Genomic DNA, 23575 nt, shown 5'->3' with positions numbered 1-23575 from the left:
GATTCCTCCCATCTTCTTTTTCCCAAGAACTGCTTCAGCTATTCGTGGGGGCTTATTGTTTCATATGAATTTCAGGACTGTTTGCTCCATTTCTTTCAAGAATGTCATGGGTATCCTTATAGACATCACATTGAACTTGTACAATGCTTTGGGGAGTATTGCCATTTTGACAATGTTAATTCTGCCAATCCATGAGCAGGGGATATCTTTCCATTTCCTCATGTCCTCTTTTTTTTTTTTTTCATGAAGTAGCATTTTGTCGTTTTCTTTGTACAAGTCCTTTGCCTTCTTACTTAAGCTGATTCCCAGGTATTTGATTTTCCGGGCACGATTGTGAACAGGATTGCTTTTTTCACGTCACTTTCTTATTATTATTTGCCTATAGGAAAGCCATGAACTTCTGGGTATTGATTTTATAGCCTGCAACTTTACTATACAAGTCTATTGTTTCTAGGAGTTTCTTGGTAGAGGTTTTAGGGTTCTCTAAGTATAGTATCATATCATCTGCGAATAGTGAGAGCTTGATTTCCTGCTTTCCTACCTGAATGCCCTTAATCTCTTTTTCTTGCCCAACCATTATTGCAAGTACTTCCAGTACTTTATTGAACAGAAGTGGTGGGAGTGGGCATCCTTATATCATCTCTGAACTTAGAGGGAAGGCTCTTAGTTTTTCCTCATTGAGGATGGTACTTGCCATAGGCTTGTTGTAGATGGCTTTGACTATATTAAGGAAAGTCCCTTCTATACCCATTTTCGCAAGAGTTTTCATCATAAACAGGTGCTGGATCTTGTCAAATGCTTTCTCTGCATCTTTTGATAATGATCATATGGTTTTTATCTTTTGTTGATATAATCAATTATGTTGATTGATTTCTGAATATTAAACCCTCCTTGCATCCCCAGGATGAATCCCACTTGGTCGTGGTGTATGATCTTTTGTATGAGTTGTTGAATTCTATTTGCTAATATTTTGTTGAGGATCTTTGCATCCATGTTCATCAGGGATATAAGCCTGTAGTTTTCTGTTTTTGTGGTGTCTTTGTTTGCTTTTGGTATTAGGGAGATATGTGCCTCATAGAAACTGTTTGGGAGAATTTCTGTTTCTTCAATTTCCTAGAAAAGTTTGAGAAGAACTGGCAACAGGTCCTTTTTAAATGTTTGGAAGAATTCGCCAGTGAATCCATTGGACCTGGGCTTTTGTTTTTAGGAATACTTTTGATTACAGATTCAATTTCTTTGATATTAATAGGTGTATTCAGGTATTCTCTATGTTCTTGGTTCAACTCTGGGAGATTATAGGAATTCAGGAATTTATCCATTTCTTTTAGGTTCTCTTGTTTCCTGACATACAGACTTTCAAAGTAGTCTCTGATGATCTTTTAAATTTCTTTGGTTTCTGTTGTGATGTCCCCCTTTTCATTTCTAATTTGGTTTACTAGGGTTCTCTCTCTTTCTTTCTTTGTGAGCCTTGATAGTGGTTTATCAATTTTGTTTATTTTACCAAAGAACCAGCTATTAGTTTCATTGATCTTTCAGATTGTTTTTTGGGTCCATGTCGTTAACTTCTGCTCTAAGTTTTATTTTTTTCCTTCTGCTGGTTTGGGCTCTTTCTGTCGGTCCTTTTCTAAGATCTTGAGCTGTGAAGTCAAGTTACATATGTGGGCCCTTTCTTCCTTCCTGAGGAATGCTTTCAGAGCTATAAATTTTCCCCTTATCATGGCTTTAGCTGTGTCCCATAGGTTCTGGTAACTCATGTCTTCATTCTCATTTGTTTCCAGGTATCTTTTGATTTCTCCCTTGATTTTTTTTCCTGACCCACTTGTTCAACATTGAGTTGTTTAATTTCCAGGTCTTTGATTTGCTTCTCTATGTCTGTGTGTGATTAACTTCTATCTTCAGTGCATTGTGGTATGAAAAGATAGTTGATACAATTTCTATCTTCCTGATTCTATTGAGGTATGTTTTATGACCCAGCATGTGGCTATTTTGGGAAATGTTCCATGTGCACTGAAAAAAAATGTGTATTCTTTCTTTTAATGCAAAGCCCTGTATAGATCTGTCAGCTCTCTTTTCTATTTCTTCCTTTAAGGCCAGTGTTTCCTTGCTAAGTTTTAATCTTGTTAATCTATCTAGAGGTGATAGGGCAGTGTTGAAGTCTACAACTACTATTATGTTGCTAGCAATGTCCTTGTTAAAATCTGTTAGCAGTTGTTTTGAGTATTTAGCTGGTCTCTCATTAGGTGCGTATATGTTTAGGAGTATAATTTCTTCCTGCTGTACATATCCCTTGATTAGTAAAAAAGGCCTTCGCTGTCCCATCTAATCTTTTTCAACTTGAAATCTATGTTGTTGGATACTAGTATGGCCACTTCGACTTTTTTGAGAGTGTTTGCTTGCAGGATTGTTTTCCATCCTTTGACATTGATTGAGTCTGTATTTGCTCTGACTGTTCAAATGTGTTTCTTGTAGTCAGAAGAATGTTGGTTTTAGTTTCCGAATCCATTTTGCCACTCTTTGTCTCTTAATTGGTGCATTTAGACCATTGACATTGAGGGAAATTATTGTCATGGGGTTTTGTGCCATCTTTCTGTAGGGGTTTGTTGTGTTTGTAGAGGTTTATCTTGTCTTACATTAACCCCTTTAGTCCTTTTAAGTTTGATTTTGAGTCTATAAAGTTCCTGAGCTGTTGTTTATCCATAAAATAGTGTATAGTTCCTTCCAGTTTGAGTGAGAGTTTAACCAGATAAAATATTCTTGGTGAGGCGTTCATTTCATTGAGTTTTTTTACTATATCCCACCATTGTCATCGGGCTTGGAGGGTTTCGTCTAATAGGTCTGCTGTAAATCTAAGGGGTGCTCCTTTGTATGTGATTTCCTTCTTTGACCTTGCTGCCTTTAGTATTGTGTCTCTAATCGTGGCATCCATCATTCTATGATATGTCTTGGAGTCTGTTTACTAGGGTTTCTTTTAGCTGGCACTCTTTGGGCTCCTTGGATCTGGATGCCTGCATTGTCCAGCTCTGGGAACTTTTAGCAATGATATTTTTAACTGGCTTTTTCATTGGAGTTGTCTCCCTATCTTTCTGGTACTCTGATGATTCTAATATTCTTTCTCTTAAAATAATCCCCTAGGTCTCTTGATTCGACTAAGAGCTATTTTGAGGTCTTTTCTCATTGCTTGTTGTTGCCTTTAAGCTTCCTGCAGCTCATCTTCAAGTTTTTTGATTCTGTCTTTGGCTATAACCATTGTACTATTGAAGACACCCACTGACTTTTTAAGTTCATCTACAGAATCCTTTATTCACGACACTTATTTTTGTAGCTTTTTAATTTCTGCTCTTATTTCTTCCTGTATTTTCTTGGCTTTCCATTCCATTGTTTCATTCTTGTCCTCCTTTAATTTACTGGATGTCTGTTGAAACGTTTCTTTGAGTTCATTGAACAGCTTCAGCATTTCATCTCTGAATTTTTTATCGGAGAGATCGTATTAGTGGGTAATGCTTGTAGAGGTGTCTGGACCCTTTTTATCATCTTCTTGTCCTGGTGGGGATTTTTGCTGTTTCTTCATGTTTTTGTAGTAATATGGAGGTGTAACCTTCCAGTTCACTATTGGTATTCCCCTCTAGTTGCAAGAAAGGGTTCTGGATGAGCTCGGTTGATGGTGGTCATCTTTTCCCCCTTCTAGAATTTCACCTTCTTCTCAGGTGCTCCTCAGTGGCTTATATGCGGTCTCTAGTGAAGCTTCAGAGGATGTGTTCTTTTATATTGGGCTTGTAGAGCTTCTAGTGACATCAGTGTTATAGTGCAATTGGAATAGGCTACTGGACTGTTGGCCTAATGTGTTTGAGATGGCAAGGATATTCTCCACAGAATTAGGTGATGGAAATGAAAATGTAAGTCCAGAGTGCCAGAGAAGGGGAAAATAACTGTGGCCAAAAGAGAATATGCCTACTTCTGTGGAAGCCATGTCCCCTACCATGATGTGGGTGGGGAGCAGGTGGAGAGGCATAAACCTGGGAGAGGGAGCAAACCTGGCTCAGAGCTGGAGGGTGGCACTCAGGGAGGTTGGGTGGCTCAAGGTCTGAGGGTATGACTGGGATGCAGGCACAGGGGAAATGGCAGCCCGGGTCTGGTTCACTGACCTGGGAGAGGGAGAAAACAGGGCTCAGCGCAGGAGGATGGTGCAGCAGCGGACAGGATGGTGCTCTGCTCATTTGATTTTTAATTTTGTCCTTAAATTGGCTAGATATCAATCAGCTGATACAACACAGGGAGATTGTCTCTGTATTCTTAGGAGTCGTGGGAGCTAAGTTCGGCCATACTAGGCATCGTTCAGGATTTACTCCTGGCATTGCACTCAGGAACTACTCCTGGTGGTGCTTTGGGAACCGTATGCTATGTCAGGGATCAAACCTGGGTTTCCTGCATGCAAGGCAAATACCCTACCTTGTGTATTATTGCTTGGTCCCAGTTGTGGCTGTTGATCAGTATCAAGCTCTTGGTAAAAATTGGTAGTTTTAGTATTAGTCAGCTGAGCAGTCTTTGTCAACTAATTTAATCAAACTATTGGCATTAAGAATTGTTGCTCAATTTGGATTGTCTCAACAGTTATTTGAGATGTACATTTCTTGATAGCTCCAGACTCATTTTACTGGCTAGATTGAGTATCCGTGTTAGTGGTGCTGGACTGCTCAGGAAACCAAAACTAAGAACCAAACATGTGAATTTTCTGTTCAAGGAGCCCTTATAATTTTGAAGTCTTAAGAAGAACTAGAATGAAATACACAAATCAAAGAGTGATCAGGGCAGATTGTCTGAAAAAAATATATGACAGTCACTGTAGACACTTAGTTGTTTGTTAATGCTATTTTTTTCTATTCTGTATTCCATCTGAAGTGGAGGCAAGACCTCTGGCCTTCAGATTAGGAAATGGATATTCCACTTTTGTTACTTTTACTGTTCACTTTAGGTTTTATGATTACCAAGTCTGAATCATAAAGGATCCCTTTGTTACTCTTTCTTCTCTCCTAATTTCTACTAAATTATATTTATAAATAAATATTACTTTGATTTCCAAGGAGGTAAATAATGCTGTATTTACCTACATTAAATCCGGAGAGAATGGTATATTATATTTTTGTAAAAATTCAAAGTATATTGAGTTTTGCACATTTGACCTTAAAGACCTGGTGTCTCTATGAAGGAGCAACTGAAATAGATAATATAAAAGACTCTCAGATTTAAAATGGTGATACTCTGTTTCACTGCAGATTATTATGTAAAGCCATTGTTTGTTATTATCATTATTCTCCAAGTGGTTATTATTTTGCTTTTATGTGGACGAGCAAGATAATACATCAAAACTCTTGAATATGAATATACTTATTTTAATATATTTGTACTGTGTAGCATAAATAATTTATGAACTACAGAAGATATATTCTTCACATATTTTTGTCTAATAGTCTATTTATGAAAAACAAAGGAAAGTGTTCTTTGTATTATTGTTTTTCTTCCAACCCTGTAGTACTCTTACCCCACGTTAGAGTCCCCTTGCCCCCGCTTGTTTGTCAGATTATGATTTTGAGGCTGACCGAAGGCTGTTCAACACTGATGCCATCATTGTGTCATTGTTGTAACCACAGGTAGTCTCTACTCTGTCCCTACTGCAGGTGCTTCAGTCTTTTACCAGTGGCATTAAGTACTGCCAGAGCGTTGTTTAGAATCCCCAGAGTTTTATATTTTCCTGTTTAGAGCTAACTCCAACTAAAAATGAAACCAGGGTGATAATGTTATCTTTTTTGGAGAGACAGTTGGATTAATATTTTCTTTATGACAAATATGACCCAAATTTTTCTTTTTTAGTGACTATGAAAGCTTGAGAACGTGATAGAACTTCATCAGTCTTAAATAATCAGAGTAGCTAGTGACAGATATCTTCTATTTTATTTTCTCTGGTTTGTTTCCAATTGATCATCCCCCCCACCCCCCTCTGTGTCCCTGTCCCTTTCCCTTTCTTCCTCTCTTCCTCTCTCTTTAATTTTTGGGCCACACACCCTGCAATGCTCAGGTCTGTTCTACTCCTGGCTCTGTGCTTATGGATCACTTAAGGTCGATTGGAGTCAGGGATCAAAAAGGGGGTGTGCAAGGAAAGTACTTATCCACTATGCTGTTTCTCAGGCACCCAGTTTGAATTCTTTATTCTGTTTTATGCTTATGCAATTATCAGCCTTCTGCTTATCAGATTTTTTTTTAGTATAATTCTTATAGTCAAGCATCTAAAAAATACTTATCTTACAGTAGGATTAGGAAAATACTGTAAATACTTATTCTGAAAAATGAAAGTGGAGAAAAATTTAGTCTATATATTTTCAGTAACTTACTTAAAAAAAATTCTATTTAACATTTGTGGGATAGACCATTACAAAGCTGTTCATTATTGGGTTTCAGTCATACAATGATCCAACACTGATCCCTCTACCAGTGTACATTTTCCACTACCAGTGTGCCCCGTTTCCCTCCCACCATTCCCCAACACCTCCTACCCCCAATCCCTACTCCAGCCTGCCTCTATTGCAGGGATTTTTCTTCTTTTACTCTCTCCTTTTGTGCATTATGGTTTGCAACAAAGGTATTAAGAGGTCATCGTGTTTGATCAGAGCATTCAGAATTTTTATCTGGAAAGTAAGGTTGGAGTAGCTTTTTTAACTAGGTGGCAGATTTGGGGTGTGGACGTGCTGCTGAGGCTTCTGGAAGGTGGGGTGAGGTAGCCCATGCTAATCCTGAGATAGCCTGAAGATTTCAGTTTCAGTCACAAATCCGCATAATCAGAATTTCAGCAGATTGTATCTCAGTGAGGTGAGGGATAGTGATTTTGTATTATGGGAGCAAGCAGATGCTGGGGGCTCTGCTTGGATGGGCACCAGGCTGACCCGCACCCCCTGCAGTTTACCCCAGTCTCTCCTGCTTTGAGTGGGTTCAGGATTAACTATTGCTTTTGATTTCCTTTGAGATTTATTTATGGGTCTCTGAAACAAAGCTGGTAAATGAGCTTGTGTAGCTGAGCCATAGGTGGTTTGTGGGTATGACTCCCACATACCTAGCTTTTGGCCATTTCATTTCTCCAGAAACTTGGTCCCAAGTTGTTGGGTTTTGACCAAAGGCACAGTGGCAATTTTTGCGTATAAGAAGCCTGAAGGCACTATCAGACTGCTGATGCACTTATGGGTACAGGCTGACCTGCTGGGGCACCACATCCCCTTCAATAACTTATTTTTAAGAAAAACATTTTAAATGTCAGTCAGCACATAGGAATTAAGCATATTATTTTAGTAATTTTAATACAGTAATGGATATTGAAATAAATGTATACCTTAGTTTTTGTTAAGTTTAAAATGTAGTTCATTTCAGTGTAGTGCATTTTAAATATATGGATTTGAGAATTAAAATACATTATAATTAAATTGAGTTTGACAAACGCTCACTGCTAGACTTGCACTCTGCAGCTAATTCTGTGTCTTCTTGTCACCTCATTCCATTCTCAGTGTCACTCTTTCATGAGCATTTTGAGGATACAAACCTCTAAACAACTTTCTTCTTCCATAATAGTGCAGTGATTCAGCATATGGTCATGTTTTATTTAGTACTTGTCAAGTGATGTGATGGGTCAAAGCAATTAATATGTGGTATTCACCCAAGTTGTATTAATTGAATCTTGTTGACCAATAATCAAATGGTAACATTAAAGTCTAATAAATGCTTTCATAAAGAAAGGCATAAGATATGTGCTCAGGAAATTAGTTCAAAAATAGTTTCAGGAGAAGTCACTCCTAAGCTAAATCTTGTCAGCCAAATCAAATTTAAAAAAGAACCTTTCAAACATGTACAGCTTAGAAATGCAAGATAACATAGCCTTTTCTTTTACTATCCTGTTTGTTCATTATTGGCTTTTTTTTTTCTTAAAAAATTGAGTATGCTCACCCTTTTCCTCTGGTTTTTATAAGGTAGCAGGTATATTTGGCTGACCTCAGTTCTGTTCCTGGTACACACCCCCTCCCCCACCCTGTATGATCACCTGAGCTCTCTTGGGATCCCAGAGCACAGAGCCAAGACTAAGCTTTTAGCATTGCCAGGTATGGCACAAAGTAACAACAGTAACAACAAAGAAATTTAATATTTTCTTTTACCTTCTTAACTGTAATATAAATGCTTTTACATTATTTTCAAGTTTGTTGTATTTTAAGATAAACAGTTTGTCTATATTTGCCTCTAGATTCTTGTTTTAAAAAAACATATGCTTTTAGCAGTTTGTCTTTAATGTGCTCTATCTCCTTTACCATGCCTCCTTTACTATGCTTATTGTCATTGCTTAGGATTTTATAGAACTTTTTCTACTTGGTTCACAGGTTTTCTTTGTAACCTCTTTCACTAGCACAGTGGATAATCTCATCTGACCTGTTTCTTTTGTTTCTTTTGTAATGAGCCTTTCAATTCATTCTCATCCCAACAATTTGCATTTTCACTCTACTTTAGAAAGCAGCATATATAATTAGACACTGAACATGGACTTACCAAAACTATTACTTAAAATTATTTTAATGTTATAATTGTTTGTTCTGATATCAATGTATCAGAGCAATCAGTATTCTATGACTCATTCCCAATAATCTTGCTTTTGTCCTCATTGGAGCATCTGGTTTCTTTAAATTTCTTTCTTTCTACTGAGTTCAGGTCCAGTTGAAAACTAATTATGCACATATGTCAGAGTTACCAGTGTATTTTGTATGATACTCCTTTTTTAAAATAAGACCACAAAAACACATTTTTCTTTTTACTTCTCTTTTCTCTCTCATCTCCACAAGCTATGTTTGCCTGACAATACAGGGTGAAAAACACATAATCGTTGTAATTGAGTGGTTAGGAATTTATGTTTTCAAGTTTTTAGCTTTGTAGTGTTTCAGTAATTTTCAGCGATTGCTTCTTATTATGCACGTAGTCAATGTTATGGAAAAAATAGAAAATACAAAAGAACATGTTACAGTTTCTCAACTGAGAGTGCCTCGTTTATGTACATGCTAACATACTTTTAAATTTAGGTATTAATTTCCTGTTTATTATAGAAAATCTCTTTCTTGGAGATAAGACAAATCCTATTCTATAGAAATATCACCTATGTGTTCTGTAATTAATTATCTGTTTCTTACCCACTTCCCAGTGTCAGTAATAAACTCAGGGCTCTCCCTGCCAAGTTGTGATGTTGAATAATACCTATATTGTTTAGGTTGCTCATTTTACCATGTAGATCCATTTTTCTCATCATCAGTGGTTTAATTCTGCCAATATTATCTTCATAATTTTTAAACATGGTTTACCAAATATGTATATCTTAACCATTTTGTTAATTAAAACCTTAAAATAATAAATGCTATAAAAAGAGAAGTCTGCATGTGAATTTTTTCTTCTTTTTTTTTCTCTTTTGATTAGCATCTTTGGGTTTGAATGAATGATTTGTCTCCCTTAAAGCTCACCACATTAATGGGATAGATAATTATCATTATCTACACTGCACAGATGAAAAAGCTGAGCACAGTTTTTGTTGAAGAAAACTTCTAGGGTCAGAGAGATAGTATAGTGGTTAAGACCTGTGCCTTGCTTCCCATCAACCCATGTTCAAATCCTTAACACCACAGATGGTCTCCAGAGGATTGTGAGAGATCACTCCCGAGCATGGAACCTGGAAAAGTTCTGAGCACTACTGGGTGTGCCATCCACAACTGCCCCATCTTTCCCCAAAGGACTTTTTGTAAGCTATTGTATAGTAAGTGCCAGTTTATGTAATTCCAGACTCTTCATCATTACAGGACTCATGTTCACTGGTTATTAAAAATTTGGAATTTAGGCCCCATTGCCTACCATCCATGGGCATGACTATATCTATCTTTTTGTCTTTCTCTATGCATAATGCCAACAACTTTTCTGTATGAGTCTGAGAATCAGATGAACATCATATTTCATACAAACACAGTACCAGCAGAACATAAGCGCATTTCATAAGACTACACCTCTGGGGCCAGGAAATAGTGTATTAGTTAAGATGCATGCCTAGAATGTGCTAGACCTGGGTTTAATTCCTGGTACCAAATGGTCACTCAGTCATTATTGGGTAGATCCAGGAGGCCGACTCATAGCATATCATCAGGCATAGTCCTAGGAGCCTAGCCCTTGTCACATTCTGCACCTCCTGGGTAGGGTAGAGCCTTTGAGTCCTCCAACACCATCTGGGTGGCCCAGGTATCTACTGGGGACCAGAGCAGAGCAGAAGTGTACCATGAGACTCTTGCTTTGAGCCTTTGGCCAGCTGAGAATTGCCAGTGGGGCTCCTGGGCATCTTGCTTACTGCTTGGGAAGCCCAACATAAAGACTGATCCCTTAAGTGGCTGGGGGACAGTAACTGCAAATAGGGCAATGTTTTATCTAGATTAATCGACATTTTAGAACAACATAGATAGAATAGACAGTTTCAAATTTTCAGTTACCCACCCGGAGTCTGTCCTGTCCATTGATCATTTCTGAAATAATTACTAATGTGTACTCTAGCATGAAGAACAGTGAACCAACATGAAAAGAGTGGGATGTAAGATGTAATTATGCACAAAAAAGTAGCAAGGCATATTGTTAAATCTAAATATAATTGAAAAATTACATGGGACTTAGAGAAATGCAGTGAAGAACAAAATAGAAAATTATCATTTTAATCCTTTTTGGAAGAAGATATACTTGCCAGCATTAAATTGAGCTAGAAAATTACAACTGTTACTACCTTTACCAAGACTTTATAAACATATTTTTAAAAATATGGAATGCTTCACAGATTTGTGTGTCATCCTTGCTCAGGGGCCATGCTAATCTTTTCTTTTATCATTCCAATTTTGGTATATGTGCTGCTGAATTTAGTACTTTATAAACATTTGATATGGCATCTGTGTGATCTATGATTCACCAATTTATCTGTCTCCTTGAGTGTGAGAATACATGTAACTGTAAAGTTGCTTAAGTTAGCTTTTTATGCCTTTGTTTCTTTTAAAAAAAAATTAGAACCAAGTTGTTTTTATTAGGATATGTGTATGTACAATTATTCATTCTGTTAAAAATATTTTAAAATTTGTTAAAACTTGCTTTTTTACATCATTAATTTTTAATTTGACATTTCTATTTTATTCTTTTAAATTTATATTTTTATAAAGTAATTTTTTACTCAATCACTGTGAGATATGTAGTTACAAACTTATGACTCAGTTTCAATCATACAATGTTCCAGCACCTTTTATTTCTTTTCGAGAATCATTGTTTGAATTGAGCATTCCAATCTGTCATACCCAAACTATTGTTCTTAAGAGCACTACCCATAGTTTGCTAGTATGGGTTATAAAGCATATTGTTTGGCATGAAGAAATGATGGGAAGCCATCCAAATTAGTGCATTTCCTTATCTCCTCCTTCCCTCCCCCTGGCCCCTGAGTTTTTCCATAAATTACTTGGTAGGAAGAGTGCAGTGCAGGAAGTGTGTATATCAAGAACTTTTTGTACCTCCTTTTCTTGCCACCCCATTAACACCAGTCTGCTTTGTGAGCCACATGAAGGGTTTTCCAACAAGGGAGTTGGTCATATTGTCATTTTCCCTCTGGTCTCTCATGCTGTCTCATAGTCCAGTGCTTAGTGGTTTTGAGCCTCGGAGTTTACATGAGGAATAGGTCTAGATTCAGCCCATGTTTCCACTGCCACAGTGCTACTTGTCTACTCATTTCAGTGGTCTGCCATTCATGGACTCACAAGGTATTTGTCAGTTCTTGTTACTATCTAAATCTGAGAGTTCCGATGAACTTTAAAGTACCTCTAAAACACCAATAGGGTTGTGTCCCATTTGAGCATCCATTTATTAGGCTGATTTGCATTGCTCTTCTATCTGGACATATGGCCATAGAGTTGACCATTGCTCAGAAGTTAGTAAAAACCTAATTATAGCAGCTTTTAACCTTTGTTCGGTTCTTCCATCATTACTTGCAAAAATGTTGCTGTTTCCCAAGTGATGGCAAATTCCAGCAGCTTCTTTGTTCTCATCATGTTGAGAGAGAAGATGTTCTCTGCGTCTGAGACTTGCCTCCTTGCTTCCTTAGGCAGCAGAGTTCTGCACAAGACATTTCTGTTTTATTATGAAACCTTTCTGATCACTGCCTTCCTCATTGTAGTGTTTCTCTGTGATCATCCTCGATGTTATGGCTATTTTAGGCTTGAAATCATTATATCTTTCAATCACAGGTGTACTTTGAGTTAATATCCAAGTGCACAATGGTACATAGTCTTCAAATGGAAATTTTCTAGTCTAAAACTTGAGTTGTTGCTGGGTAAGATGAATAGGTTCTTTTCTTAAGCCCCAACTCTCCTTAGAGTTCTTTCATACAGAGAATTTGAAGGACAGATAAGCAATGTAGAATTGCTGTTCTCTTTCATTTTCATGGAAAATGTTTTGAGCATTTATTACTTTAGCAGGGAAATGTATAGGGGAAACAGTTCCCATCCCTATATTACCCATCCTAATGTAATTAGATAAGAGATGCAGACGCTTTGGGTAAAACCTGTTCAAACATACCAGTTCTCTTGTGGGCATTAGCCTTAATTCTATCACTTTTATGTATGGCCACAATAATCTTCTATTAGGACTTAACCTATAGCTTTGTTTTTTTTTTTATACTAGATAGAATGTGTCTCAGCCTAGATACAATATACATTCCCATGAAACATTGACAGAGTACAATTTCTTTATATAACACTTACTTAAGTAGTTCAACATTTATAGCATATGTAGCTTGATATAAATCATTACATATTTATATTTTCTCAATTTCATTTTGGTTCATGTTAGGGCTTTACCAGTATGTTTGGTACACCTTACACAAAGGAGTCTGGTTAACTTTTGTTTTTCACCCCCTGATCATTTTACCCACTCTTAGTGCAAATTTCAGTTTGGGTTCTTGGCCAGGAATTTAACCAAGGGCTCCCAGCCTATTTGTACATCTGTTCTTGATGAATCTACTTAGTTACTGTCTCAAGACATTGTGGGAAAAGTTTTCCACTATAATTCCTACTATTTGGGTTTTAAGAATATTCCCCAAATTGTGGTAAATGGACTTGTTTGTGGCACTTTAACATTGAGGGGTCAACAAGGGGTCTCTTTGGCCGCCAAACTTTTGATTTGCTGAATTAAAATTTTTGTCTTTAATTCTTTTATTTTTTCTCATTTCTAAATAACTAGTTAAAAATTACCATCTTGCTGGTATTAATGCAATGATTCTTTCCTTTTTGTTTTATTTTACCACTTTCTTAACAACCTTCCTGTTCTTTTGGTTATAACTTCTTTGGTTATAACTCCTCTGCATCTTCCCATTAGCCTAATACTCTTATTAGATCCAGTAGGGATCTAATTTAGAAAATTTCCTGACCTGTTCTCTTTTCCACCTATAGGTTACATCGGGTTCCCAAATGAAATGGTGCCTCACATCATCACACACTTCCAACCTAGGTAATCCGTGTATGCCATGGAGCCTGGCCTCCCTAAAGCCGTCTGCCACGACTTGCATGTGATTCATATCAGCTGCTTCATTTGGGGTGTTTTGTCTTTTCCCTTAAGAATAACCTTTTGTATATCTGGATCACAAAGAGCCATCTGTGACTGTTCTATAGAGAGCTATATCACTATGGAGCTCATGTGTCAACTCAGAGATGCTTTTCCATTTTGCAGTATTCACAACCAAAGCCACTCCTATATTAGTCACACTCAGTCTATTTTCGTATAGATGCTACAGGAAGTTCTTGACACTGATTCACAAAAAGGACCAATCCATTGACGCTATAATCCTGCACATTTAGTTCTTTCCATTTTTGCCCTTCTCCTATGTTGAGTGCCTTTATTTTTTTAATTTTTAATTTTAATTTTATTTTTGTGGCTAGAGGTTTTAGTGTTAGGTTTTCTGTTCTCCCTGCATAATTTTCCCTTTAGAACATTAGGTTTATGTAATAACATAACAATAGTGAGTTTTGTGTTGAAATATGGAACATAATCAAGGTGAAGAGAAAATGAAGTGAAATTCATCAGTTATACAGTTGGGGTGGGGCGGCGGGGTGTATACTGGGGATTTGGGTGGTGGAATATGGGCACTGGTGAAGGGATGGTGTTTGAATACGGTATAACTGAGACATAAACCTGAAAACTTTGTAACTTTCCACATGGTGATAAAATAAAAAATAATAATAATAAAAAAAGAAAAAAAAAGAAAAAAGCTGGGATGGACCAATAGCACAGCGGGTAGGGCATTTGCTTTGCATGCGGCAGACCAAGGTTCAATTCCTCTGTCCCTCTTGAAGAGCCTGGAAAGCTACCGAGAATATCTCGCCTGCACAGCAGAGCCTGGCAAGCTACCCGTGGCATATTCTATATGCCAAAAACAGTAACAACAAGCCTCACAATGGAGACATTACTGGTGCCTGCTCGAGCAAATCGATGAGCAACGGGATGACAGTGATACGGTGAAGGAAAAAGCAAATTTTATAATTTCTTTGTTATTGTACTTATAATAACTAAATTAAAGAGAGTGCTGAAAGACACTTTATGGTAGACCAAACTCAGATTTCAGTCAGAGTTTTAACCCCCAAACAAGATAGCCCTACTAAGGAAGCATTTGATAATTAGTTTTCCATTAAAAGATTGTATGTTTTCAGGTTTTATAACTCGGCCACGCGGCTCGGATGTGTCCCAGTCCCAAATCCCGGAGCCGTGTTAGTTGCTGCTCAGTGTCGCCAGGGCTCCATCTGGAGAAGGTGTGCAGGCTGCACCTCCTCCATCTGGCTCCCCGGTGTTGTTGGCCTCAATTCAGGTCTGGAGCATTTTCCGGGCTGCATTGCTCACCAGAATGCCTGCTGCTTCTCTGTTGAATGTGGCAAGATGGCGCCGAGGGTGGGTCGAGGGCATGACTTCCGGCGGCCGGGACCACTTGGAATTTGGGTTGGCGCTGCCCCACTCCAGTGCCCCCCCCCCGCGACTCGGATGTGTCCCAGTCCTGAATCCCGGAGCCGTGTTAGTTGCTGCTCAGTGTCGCCAGGGCTCCGTCTGGAGAAGGTGTGCAGGCTGCACCTCCTCCGTCTGGCTCCCTGATGTTGTTGGCCCCAATTCGGGTCCGGAGCATTTTTCCGGGCCACGTTGCTCACCAGAATGCCTGGCCGCTTCTCTGTTGAATGTGGCAAGATGGCGCCGAGGGTGGGTCGAGCCCAGCTTTTTTCTTATTAGTTTAAATTTTCTTATTCTTCCAGTGACCCAGGTCTCTGGAAATTGGAACAATCTCTAAATTCATTAACTTTGTACTAATTGTAGTAAAGGGTGCTACACCGTAGAATGCATGAGCACTGGCTGTTTAGGAATAACAGTCCACCTCATGTTCTTCCTTCCCCTCCCAAATGCTTTTATTCATTCTGGATTTCCCTAAGGCAGAGCTATTCCAAGAAGAATCAGACTGGTGGTGATAACGGAGCATTGATCATGGATTTTGTACATTGTGCTAGTGTAGAGGTAACTATATATCAAAACTGTAAGGACTGACACTATTATAAACATGTAACCCAAGCTGTAATAACTCCATTTGAAAAATGAGTTTGCTAAAAAGGCAGGTTGAGGAGTGGGATGAAACCTTGAGACATTGGTGGAGGGATGCTGTTATAGGTTATGGTTTGAAAGATGGAAGCGTGTATGCCCAAGTTATTATTAACAGATTAACGGCTTTTTAAGTATGCCTAAAAAAGAGGATATTTTAGCAAATTTCACTTCTCTGCCACCATCTACAATTCTCCCATCAGTTCTCATGTCTATTCCCCCATTACCTACTACCCCCCTCCCCATACCACCAAGCATTTTACTCACATTGTCTGGAGACAGTGTTAGAACCTACATGTTAAGGGCTTTGTCCACAAAATTGTCCCCTTGAAGATAATCACAAGTTCAGGTTGTCACTTGAGTTTCTAAGAAATTGTAGGTTGAAGGTCTCAACAACCCCCTCCTTGGTTTGCATGGTCACTCACAGAACTCAGATATCATTTTCACTTCTCATGGAAAGTAAATATATAGTTACTTATAGTTACTTATCATGAAAGAAACTATCCAGTGTTCCTCTGGTTATGTCAGATGTATATTGATAGGGGAAAAATACAGAGAACAAGCAACAGGCAGGTTGATAAAAGAAAAATTAAGGAGGGGGGTGGGAACATGGCATAGGAGTTTGTGCAAGCCTTACACATGCCTTACCTAGGTTCCCTCATGCACATATGGTACCCTAAACACCACCAAGTGTATCCCTGGAGGTCCCAAATGGTGCTTGGTGGCCCTTGTGATCCCTTGCACTTGTGGGACTAAGCAGCATTGCATCCATCAGTTGTAGCATTAACTAAATCGCCTAGTTGGCTGAGAATTGCCAGTTGTGGTCACCAGGTCCCTTCAGCACTGCCTGCAGTGTCCCTACCCCCTAAAATTACATTAATTACACCTGTAGATTGTAAGTGACCACAACAACTGAGTAGCTCCATGCTGCTGGAGAAGCCATCTGTCTGTAAGATTAAAGCAGAGGATATTGCTGGGAAAGGAGGAAATAGACCTCAGGGAGGTTACCAAAGAAAGCAGAATAAAAACAAGGGTATGCAGATCTAAATTGGATAAGATTAGGTCTTTCTGAAGTAAATATAAGAGATGTTTATGTGTAAATAGTCTTTTTATAAAGGCCACATTTGCATCTCTTGCAATTCAGGGTTACTTCCATGAAATTGACCTTTACTCAAAGACCTATTTCGTAGTGACACATTTTCTGAATTTACAAGATTGTTGATTATTTTAAAAGGTGTAATTTAGGAATTGCCACATAGATGATAGGGCAAGGAATGAGAAAATATTCTGGGTGTTTGAAGCACTCAGATTTAGAAGCTCTTGGAATCTTGTTCAAGGTTTTTATTTTTGGAGGCTTTATTAACACAAAAGTGGATTTTCCTGTGTTGTTGTGTTCTTAACTATTGTAGAAAGATTTGCCTCAGAGAGCTAAGAAGTTAGAGTTCATTGTAAAGTTTAAGCCATGGGTCAGGGTCTCTTCAAGGGTCCAGGTCACTTCTTTTACCTGTGTACAATGCCACTCATCCTGTCTCTTGATGCTGGTCCAATCAAAGTACTAGTTCCTAAATAAATTGTGTTTCTTGTCATCTGTTCACTTTTCAGCATGTGATGCCTTGGTCTTGTCCCCATCCTGTTCTGGAGAGTGAATATCCAGTATTCACTTTCCTAGTTTGCAGTCTTGTTGCTGGGCCTCTCTTGGACTGTACCTTGAAGTCTCAGCTTTCCTTATTCACTGGCCATGACCATGTGCATGTGGGCGAGTTCCTATTCTTTCTCAGAGCCTACAAGCTCTGACTGATTCTGCATCTGTTGGGAGGAAGGGAGAGCAGGAGAGGAGAGAGGGAGAGGAGGGAGAAAAGGAAGAGGAAGGAAGAGAAAGAGGAGAGAAGAGAAGGAGAGGGAGACTGGTGAGAGGGAGACAGAGAGAGTGAGCTTGGGTGGGACTTCCTTTTATTTGCTCTCATCTCCCACTCTCAACCATCCCATCATTCAATGGGCAAGAATTAAATTGACCTACTAAATTAAGTAGTTCACCAGGTGCTCCAACCTTTAACTCCCACTCTGTCAGCCTAATTACAAAGACATGATTGATTATAAGCTGGCAGACTAGAATTACCTTAAGGACATTGGTGGTGAAGAATATTTCGCACTTTAGTGGTGCTGTGGTATAGTAACTGGACACAAAGACCCCAAATCTTAATACTATATAAACATGTTACCTTAACTACAACACAATTGAAAAAAAGTTTCCTAAAATGAAGAAATTGATAATCAGACAATTATTGATGCAGGAGTAGTAACAGTGCATTTGTGTGGTTCATGGTTGCAGGTTGCTCAGTAGCACTGTAGCACTGTGGTCCCGTCCCATTGTTCATCAATTTGCTCAAGCGGGCACCAGTAATGTCTCCATTGTGAGACTTGTTGTTACTGTTTTTTGCATATCAAATATGCCACGGGTAGCTTGCCAGGTTCTGTCGTGTGGGCGGGATACTCAGTAGCTTGCCGGGCTCTCTGAGAGGGACGGAGGAATCAAACCCAGGTGGGCCACATGCAAGGCAAATGGCCTATCTGCTGTGCTATCGCTCCAGTCCAGTTTGTTCAGTATTCTCAAGAATTAAAAATACTGAGTAATAAAGATGCAGACTCAGAGTTAGAAAATTAAAAAGTCTATTGGAAAGTAGAACGGAAAGAAACTCCCTAGTTAGGGAGGAGCTTAGTATAGGACTAAATTAAATATGGCGTGTGTGTGTGTGTGTGTGTGTGTGTGTGTGTGTGTGTGTGTAGGAAAACTGGGCCTTTATGTTACTTATCAAGTGACAAGTGTGTTACAGAAAAAATGCAAGGATTTTACAGAATGTTCTAACTAGTTTAGGACCTTTTAGGTTCTCTATTTGTCTAAGTATTGCTCATTATCTTTTGGTCTTATGTGAGTGTAAGGTTTGGGGCAAAATGTATGATCTTGGAGAATTGTTAACTTCCCACTAGTCAGAAAGAACCAGGAATCTGTAGGAATGTAAAAAATGTAGGATGAAGACAACTGAAATGGAGCTACTCAGCATCTGGTAATGAAAAATTGAGGCTTCTTTCATTATTGTACATTGGAAATTTTATATTTCAAATCACTATTATTTATTTAAAATAACAAGTTAAACATTTAGGAAGTGAAATCATTACAATAAATAAAACAAAAACAAAAATATGCTTGAAAATTGGCTTCTCTCAACGTGATAAACTAAAAGCCTTTTTTCTAAAATCAGACACCAGATGAGGTCTTTTGTCATCATTATTTCTCAACATAATATTGGAAGTCCTAATCGCAGCAATTAACCAAGAAAAAGAAATGAAAAGAATTCAAGTTACAAAGATATAGTTACACTGTCACTACCTGAACATGACATGCATCGAAAGTACTAAAAAATACTTAAAACCTATTTTTAAAAAGTTTTTTTAAGCTTCTTTTACAGATAACAGAAATAAACAAACCTCTAATAAAATAAAGGAGTCTACAAAATCAACATGCAAAAATAAGGTTGCGTTTTTTTTTTTTTTTTTTTGCTTTTTGGGTCACACCCAGCGATGCTCAGGGGTTACTCCTGGCTCTGCACTCAGGAATTACTCCTGGCGGTACTTGGGGGACCATATGGGATGCCGGGGATCGAACCCGGGTCGGCCGCATGCAAGGCAAACGCCCTACCCGCTGTGCTATCGCTCCGGCCCAAGGTTGCGTTTTTATATGTAAACAGTGAACTAGAAATTTTAGAAATCCAGTTTGCAGTTTCTCCTAAAGCAATCAAGCAAATAGGAATCAAAGAAAATGAAAGCGTTTTATCTCTGAAAAAAAATTAGTTTGCAAAGAAATAGAACCAGGGGGAAAGGGACAAACATCCCAGATTGATAGATAGAATTGGCACTGTTAGAGAATGAAAGGTTAAACAATTGGCACTGTTAAAATTAGCACTGTTACAAAGACCAGAGCCTTGATTTGAATGCTATTTTTCAAGAATGTGGAACAACTGTAACTAAAATTTGTATTGACCCTACTACCCCAACCACTAACTCCTCTCCCCACAATAGCCAAAGCAGTTCTGGAAAAGAAAAAACAAAAAGAAGAAAATAGAGAACAATAGTCCCCAACTTTCAATTTGAATTACACTATAAAGCTATGGTAATCAGAACAATTTGGTAATAGAATTCCAGCAGATCCTCAGATTAATAGACTAGAATCAAGAACGCAGAAATAAACCCTTAGATATAGGGATAATTAATTTACTACAAAGAAGTGAAGGGTATAGAGACAAGATGTTTTTTATATGAAGTGGTGTAACTTGGGAAATAGCTTAAAGGACTAGAGTACATTTTGTGCTTGTGGGAGTGGCGGGATCTAGATCATCCCTGATTACCCAATTAGGAGTAGCCCCGGAACACAGTTGTGCATGGTGCTCTCCCCCTTCACTCATCTCCGCTTTCACAGAAGATTGACAAACAACCCCCCCCCCCAAAAAAAAACAGACAAGAGTTGATGATGGTAGAACTGGATTGTTATATAAAAAAATGAATGAAATTAAACCACTATCTGAAACTGTGCTTGAATGTTAAAATGTGTTAATGATTTAGATGCTAAATCTTAAAGTATATTGAAGAAAATATATGCAAAATGCTCCTTGTTATTGGTGTCAGAGGTGTGATTTGATTCTTTTGGCAAGAAAAATGAAAACAAAAAAAATTGAATTACATCATTATGTAAATGCTGCACTGCAGCAGAAACTCACTGAAACAAAAAGACATCCTGTTTTCTCCCGGAAAGACAATACAACATACATAGACAAAAGGCATACAAGGCATAGAAAAAAATTGGAAGATGGGTGGTACAAATGCCCCTATATAGAAGACATACATCTTACCAAAAGGTACTTGAAAGAAATGCTCGCCATAAAGGAAATGCAAATGAAAACAGCAACTATCTGTCCCCTCAAACCAGTTTGAAGGACATATATAAAACAGCTCCCCCCCAACCAAAACAGATCCCCCCACCACCAAAAACCATAAACAAAAACAGACATACTGGCAGGTATCTGAAAAGAAAATCCATTTTGTTTCAGTGACAGTGCCAACTGGTTTAATCTCTATGAAATCTCAAATAATTAAAAATAAAATTACAATGTGACTAGTCTTCAATTTTCTGTCTAGAATTGAATTCTAGAATTGTATCTCTCCTAAGAACACAAAACTGCTAATATAGAAGGATTTCTTTGCATGCATGTTGATTCTGGCACTATTTTAAATACTCTAGATCTGTAAAAAACACATTTTCCGTAACAGATGAGTTAGTAAAGTCAATTTGGCACATACAAACAATAAAATGATACTTAATTGTAAGAAAATATGAAATCCAGCATTTGGCTGCAACGTAAAACTAGAGCGACTCTTGTTGCATAAGTCAGAAGGAGAAACACAAACCAGCGTGCTTACTTCTCAGTAACTAAGGACTGAGCATCTATACAGTAAGCCAGGAGTTCTAGTTCTTGGTATCTACCCCATGGACCTCAAAATGCTTTTTTAAAAAAACATTTGTGCATCTATCTTCACTGTGATACTATTTATAATCGCCAAGATACGGAAATAACCCCAGCTACCAAGAACAGACCTCCACCCAGCTATAAAAAAAGATAAAATGCAGTTTGCTTTTATCTGAATGGAACCGGAGGAAAAGCCAAAGACCAACCAACCAAACAAACAAACAAAACACCAGACAAGAGTTATGCTGGTAAAACTGGATTGTTACATAAAAAATGAATGCTGGGGGAAATGGCAGCTCAGAGAAGAGACACCAAGTAAAGGGGCTAGGAGGGCCCGCTCGGAATGGGAGAGGTGGACTGAAAGTAGACGATGGACTGAACATGATGGCCACTTAATATCTCTACTACAAACCCACAACACCCAAAAGGAGAGAGAGAGAGAGCAAAAGGGAATGCCTTTCCATAGAGGCGGGGTGGGGTGGGCTGGGGTGGGGGAACAGGGTAGGGGTGGTGGGAGGGATGCTGGGACCATTGGTGTTGGAAAATGGGCACTGGTGAAGGTATGGGTACTCGATCATTGTATGACTGAAATGGTACCCCCACGGTGATTCACTAATAAAAAAAAAGAAAGAAAGAAAAAAGACAGTTGCACTTAATTTCCCTCACTGACTTTACTCTGCATTGTTTCCTTACTTTAAGGTCATTTCATAGAAATTGCATAAAGTTGCATTTCTTAATTTGAAAATACAGCTTGGAGATACTTTGCCTCTAAGTTGGGGTGTTAGATTATAAAATTGAGCACACCAAGTGACATAAAATATCAGAGGACATTGAGGATAGAACCTAAAGTTACTGGAAGATGAGAGGTTGGGGTTGGGAGAAGAAAAGAAGTTGGCAGGGGGAAGGGGCTGTGAAAAATGGTAGTGGACTTGACTTAGAAAACTGAATAGGATTTCGAGTGATAGTATAGCAGGTGAGGTGCTTGCCTTTGAACACCAGTGTGTGGCCCCCAGACAAACAAAAAATCTAACCAGGAATTAGGGCACTTTCAGTATGTGCTTCCTCCCTTCCTCTTTCCTTCCCTCCCTCTCTCCTTTCCTCTCTGCTTCCCTCTTTTCCTTTTTTCATACCTTCCCTTCATTCCTGATGTAAAATTTATGTTCTAACCATTCCACAGTATATATACTTGAGTGGCTTTTACTGTATTTAATGTTGTTTAACCATCACCATTCTTTGATTAGAGAATAATTCCTCATCACCTCAGGACTCTCCCATCCACCCATCCTTCCCTCCCCTTGGGTGGATTTTCCCATTCTAAGTGGAATTAGTTGGGGTCTATCCTGACATGTGAGCCCGGGGAATGCTCCATCCTCTCCCCATTGAGTAGGTTTCTATGGTTGCAAATAAAAAGGTTGGGTGTGTTTGCAACACTTCTTTCCTTGTAAGACTCTGAACCATATTTTTGTTTCATGGTTTGCATAGGTATGATTTTAACAAAGACACATACTGAATACTTCCACTTATCTATGGTATGTAGAATTACAAGACAAAGGTAGTAAGAGGTGGAGATACCTCTGCCACCTTGGTCCCTGGGTTGTAGAACTGAAGATAAGGAGGAAAGCAATCTAAAGGCAGAGGGCAAGTAAGAAGAAGTGGACAGAAGATCAAGGGCAGAGGGCGAAGCTTTCAGGCCTATTCACAGTGTAGAGGTGTTAACCTAAATTGCAGATCCAGCAAAACTGAAAGCATGAGATCCCAACTACAAGGTCTGGACTAAGCAGACTTAGGTTCTCTCCTACCTGGAGGGTAGGAGAGAACCTAAGGGCACTGGTGGAGGGAAGTTAACACAGGTGATAGGATTGGTGTTAGAGTGTTGTTTACCTGAAATTCAAGTATGAATCACTTTGTAAATAACATTTCCTCAATGGAAAAAAAAAATCTTACCTTTCTAGGTTCTCAGCCTTTTAACTGTTTTCAATGGGCATTGCCTTGAGGGGGTATAGTATTGGAGCCTATCATCTCCAAGCTTCCTATATACCTCTATATCTGTTTTTTTTTTTGAATTCCTTATTGTCTTGCAGATACTTTTAAAGATGTCCATCTCTTTTTATTCCCAGCAGGTCTCTAGTCAATTTTCCTGAAGAAGTAAAGTTATTTAGGCATTGTTTATTGAATGGCAAATATGTGCCAGGTGCTGGAGGGATAGTTGTATGAAACTGACAAAAATTTTGGTCTTAGAAGGCTTTACTTGTGGAACATGTGCTGTGAAATAAACTTAAAATTCAGAGTATATCAGGAGCTTTTTATGGAGAAAATAATATTGAGACAGAGGAGTGAGTTCACAGGTATTGAGAATTATTATT

At 38.4% G+C, this 23575-nt stretch overlaps 1 protein-coding gene and 1 non-coding gene across 5 annotated transcripts in view; one reads left to right on the top strand and one right to left on the bottom strand.

The window, feature by feature from the left end:
* NBEA (neurobeachin) overlaps positions 1-23575 on the top strand; it is a 625086-nt gene that overhangs the window by 45674 nt on the left and 555837 nt on the right. The window lies entirely within an intron of this gene.
* On the bottom strand, positions 10849-10956 carry LOC129401339 (U6 spliceosomal RNA). The gene has a single exon (XR_008628269.1). It is a non-coding gene; the product is annotated as a U6 spliceosomal RNA (small nuclear RNA).

The sequence above is a fragment of the Sorex araneus genome, chromosome 1, assembly GCF_027595985.1.
Source record: "Sorex araneus isolate mSorAra2 chromosome 1, mSorAra2.pri, whole genome shotgun sequence".
Taxonomy (NCBI): domain Eukaryota; kingdom Metazoa; phylum Chordata; class Mammalia; order Eulipotyphla; family Soricidae; genus Sorex; species Sorex araneus.
This window is presented reverse-complemented; position numbering and strand designations above follow the sequence as displayed.